The 4,615-nt window shown below is 48.7% G+C and overlaps 1 protein-coding gene across 4 annotated transcripts in view; it reads left to right on the forward strand.

Annotated features, from left to right (window-relative positions):
- Window positions 1–4,464: 4,464 nt before the first annotated feature.
- LAS1L (LAS1 like ribosome biogenesis factor) overlaps window positions 4,465–4,615 on the forward strand; it is a 20,396-nt gene continuing 20,245 nt past the window's right edge. For all 4 annotated transcript variants that reach the window (XM_044427447.1, XM_044427448.1, XM_044427449.1 and 1 more), the window contains exon 1: window positions 4,465–4,601. The gene's annotated coding sequence lies outside the window, so the exon portion shown is untranslated. The remainder of the gene's footprint in view (window positions 4,602–4,615) is intronic.

Here is a 4,615-nt window from a genome sequence, read left to right on the forward strand (position 1 = left end):
CGGGGTCCTGAATGACTTGGAGCTGGTGGCGAACATTCTGGTACAAGCAACTTGACCTTTCCTGGGATGCTCAGGGGCACTCCTTTTCAAGTCTTCTGAAAGCAGATGCTGATGGCTGTGACTGTCTGCATACTCATACCCAACCAGTGCCAGCGGGTGGGAAGCATCGCAGAGAGTGTGCAGCATTTCAGGGTCCATCACCCAAGCCCTGACTCCAACCCTCAGACCCACCTACCTCATGCTCAGAGCAAATCAAACCATTTCTTCTGCCTGCACTTAATCTGGAAACCATCGTCCACACCTGCCCATGTTATTGGCAGGTTATCCATCGCTCTGAGGAGGAGGGCCCAACCTGTTCCAGACTAGTTTGCAGTTTCTGAGTAGATTTAGAGCTGAGCCTTACCTTGGATGCTCAAGTTGGCATACAAAGAAACCCGAGTCCTGCTCTGCACCAACACAGGAATGTCCTTGAAAGACTCGAATGAAGATGCTGTGCACATTTGCTTAGAGCAACCTCTTCGTTGGAAATATTTTTTTATTTCCTGGAATCCAAAATTAAGCATTCTAATGCTCTTTTTTCATGAATAAAGGATAATTAGGTACAAGGTAAGAACATGCAATTAGCACCCAATGGGTTATAATTTATGTCTTACTGTCCGATGTGAAACAATTAGCGTACCGTTAAAATGGTGTATACATTAACTGCTAAGGGAGTCAGAGTTAACATTCTTCGCATCTGGAATGAAACCCATTGCCTGGTTACTGCATTCAAAACCCTGGGTCCTCCACAGTTTTTAGCACAGACTAGATGAAAATCAGGGAGGAAGGGTTTTAACTGATGCTCAGAGGCATCCATTCTTTGCATGCTCAGAGGCACTGTGTTCTCTCATTTCTGTGTGTGTCTGCCCATCCCCCTATTTTGCACCAGGTTCTCCTTGGGGTTATAGTGAAAAGCAAAGTAGACCCCATAATCCTGAAGTCTCCCCAGCCCCTGCTTTCCACTGTGAAGATGGTTGCCCCATCACCATCCCAAAACAACACAAAGGGGAGAAGATGGTGATTTTGTGACTGGCAATGTCATCAAATCGGGTCCAATAGGTACCTTCCACAGTTACACAAAAGTGTGCATGGCACTAATACAGGAACACTGCTTGTGTGTCTGGACTGAGGTTTCTTATTTTAGGGAGTATCCCTTGAGTCTTCTGAAAACATGGTAGTGACACTGGAGAGAGTAGGGTGGGAAGGAAGCAGCTGCCTGAAAATGCAATCTTACATATGTTGCGCCAGGGGGAAAGGCCCATGACTCCTAGCATTCCCTAGCATGGCTATGCTGAGAGCAGGCATTTTCCTGTTACAGCATACATGGGATTACATGTACTCCTTATTTTCCATCCCCACTCCTCACTTTTGGGTGCCCTGGGCCAAAAACAAGTGGTCGGGGTTGCTTTTGGCACAAAAGAATCTCATCTTATTCCGAATTGCGTTTTGGAGCCCTCTCAGACTCAAACAACTCAAGTAAATACGCTGGAAGCAGCCTGAATCGCTGATGACGGCACTGGCCATGAAGCAGTGGGAAGGACTGTGTGGCAGGGGGCTTGCTCTCCGCCTGGGTGCCTGCCACGCTGCCACGTGAGGGCTGGCTTTCCATCAGGCTAGGAACTTGTAGCACTGTGTCTGGCCCAGTGGATTTTGTGGGTGTTGTTGGGTGGAAAGATGTACGCATGCCAAGCAGACATGCAGAACCAAAGAGTGCCCTTGCATGGTGTTTGCTTTCTGCTTTAACAGGGACTCTGTAGATAAACACACAGTTGGGTCAAGAATCTCTTGAGTTACGAGCAAAGAGAACCTCTGTGATTAACACTCTTATCAGTGGAAGTGATTTCTTTTAAGGCAGTATTGTGGGAACATGGTGCTGTTGCAAAGATGCAAGGCTTTCTTTTTTACTCTCTATCGACTGAAGCACGCAAAGAGATGCGAGAACCACTGCTGCATACTTGCTGCACAGAAAAGATCCTCACTGTTCTGTCAGTGGGTTGTACACTGACCCAATCAGCAATAATGGCAAAGTTAATGGCATTTCATTCCAGCAAATCACTTTCCCAATTCCTTGTGTGAAGCTTGCATGGCTTACACAGGCCCTCTGCTGTCAGACTTTCCATCCTGCTGTCCACGCTGCTGATGCAGTGCAGAGAGAACATGCAAACGTCACCAATTAATGGACCCAGATTGGCCGTGGTCCTGTTGGCACCTGGGATGCCACAGAAGAGGGAAATTGGCTTCATCCAAATTCAGCGGATCTCCTGCCCACTTCTGATTGGAAAGGGCAAAGAAGGGTTTTCTTGGAGACTTCCATTCCTAAGATGGATGCGCGTGCTAAGCAAAACTTGCACAAAGGGGCACCCCAAAGCTCACCCAATTTGTACAAGATAGGCCCATTTGTGCAAAGGCGTAATTTGTGTGTACCAGCTGACTCTGCCCAAATCAAGCTCGATCTGCATGGTTTTCAGGTGCTTTTTAATGGTCATTTTGATCATCTGTGGTTCAAAATGTGCAGCTCATGGCCCATCTTTGAAGCAGGTATCTATCTGTCTCAGCTGCATCATGGCGAGTCAGCAGTTGCATGGGGCTCATAGGTTGGAATCTTGGGGTGAAAATCCATCCGATTTTCACCTTCTATCAGATTCATCTCCCTTACCAGGTGAATTCACAACTGGGAGTGATACATGTGTACACACACACACGATACAATTTTTGCTTTGTCATTTTTATTCCATTCCACTTGGGAAATGAGCGATTGAGCACTCTGTTGCACTTGGATCTTGCTTGCTGTCTCTTGTTTTGACATTTATAGAGAAAAATACAACAACAATCAGTCTCAAGGGTGTGCTTAAATGGGGAAATTAGCTGCCTTCTTGGCAAAGTTCTGCTTCAGATCTACAAGCCCTGGGAAGGAATCTTCCACAGATTTGAGGTGTCTATGTGTGTGTGCGCACACTTTGAGAAAACAGTGGAGGCAACTTGTAGTAATGACTCTTAGGAGCGTTTACCTTTCCCTGCACTAAAACCTTTTCCTGCAGACAAGAATTAGCAAGTGTTGTCTCTCCAGGCCAAGTGAGTTCAGCAGTCTTTTAATGACTTCAGCTGTGACACCACAACTTTCTTAAATATACGCTCAAGCACTGGAAATGGTGGTACTTGGTAAAGGTTAGCCTGAGCTGGCCTTTTATCCTGTATAACAAAAGGCACTTAGCTATGATGGCTGCACTTGCTGGAGGCAAACATCTTACAGGGATTTTCTTATTCTCCTATTCTGTTCAGTTACTGGGGGGGGGGGGGGGTGTTAACTGTATTGTGCCTAAACTGGAATGCAACATTTCAAGTCATGGACTGGGTGCCTTGTCAGAAATCACACTTGCTTTCCAACACATTTGTTTTACTCCTGTTTTTACATTAGTTTTTACCCCCACTTTTGCTTTTGGAGAATGGCTTTGAGGAAGCATATTAGAAAAGGAAATGCTTGCTGTATTTTATTTATTCATGCATTAGATTAATATTGCACCTTTCTTTTAAAGATTCTGTGAGGAAAGTCATAGCACAGTGTTAGAGCACATGCGTTCGGCTTAAGTGTTGAACCCTCAAGCCCACATGCTAACTCTCGCCTCCGTAAGGTCCCTTCCAATCTGCCTTCTCCCATATAAGCCTATCTGGTTTCGAAAAGCTGCTGGAGTGGCCCTTCTTTCGAGCGCATCTTCAGAGGTGCATTTGGCAGTGATCCGAGAGAGGGACTGTTTGGTGGCTGCTTCCGTAAGGACGTAAGAAAAGCCATGCCAGATCAGACCTATACATCCAGTGCAGTACTCCATTCGCACAGTGGCAAACAGCTCTGGAAGGCTATGGAATTCCCTCCCCTGCCACCCAAGAAAGGCTTGGTTTGCTCCCTTTTGGCTGTCTTTCCACCTGCAGGCAGAACCACCTCATGTAAGCAACTTTCAGCTTGTCAGTTGCATCTTGCGTGTTCGGTGCTCTTTTTAATACCATTGTCTGTGTTTTGTTGCATTTTAATTTTTAACACCATATTGTTTTAACGCATTTTACTTTGCTCTATAGACAACCCTTGATGCCTGTTTTTTGCGAATGCAGTGCACCCTAACCCATCAAGCCCCGCAAAGCAGCCCTCCTTCTCCTGACTGCAACCCCTTCCCCCAACTGCCCACCATTGCGTGATTTCCTGGCTTCTGCATGTTTTTCTAGCATTTTCCCCGCCACGCCCGGGACCGCCCCGTCGGGAAGCAGGAGGCGCCCGGCAGCGCAGCCCCACGGCCGCCCGGGCGGAGCAGGCCTCCTTCGCGCCGCCGCCGGACAAGCCCCGCGGCAACGGAAGCGCAGCCCGGCCGAGCCGCTCTAGCCGCGGCAGCCGGCTTCCGCTTCCGGGGCGGCTTCCGTGCCACGCCGACGCCAATCAGACCGCTCGGCTCTCAGCCCGCCCCACCCCTGCTGGGCCTGCGCGCGTGATTGGCCTGCTCGGCGCTCGAGCGCCTTCCTCGGGGATGCTCGGCGGGCGGGCTTGACCGGACCGGAGCCTGCTGGAGCCCCGCTTGGGGGTGAGGCGCAGCCC

This window comes from Varanus komodoensis, unplaced genomic scaffold (genome assembly GCF_004798865.1).
Source record: "Varanus komodoensis strain SLA01 unplaced genomic scaffold, ASM479886v1 scaffold18_3, whole genome shotgun sequence".
Classification (NCBI taxonomy): domain Eukaryota; kingdom Metazoa; phylum Chordata; class Lepidosauria; order Squamata; family Varanidae; genus Varanus; species Varanus komodoensis.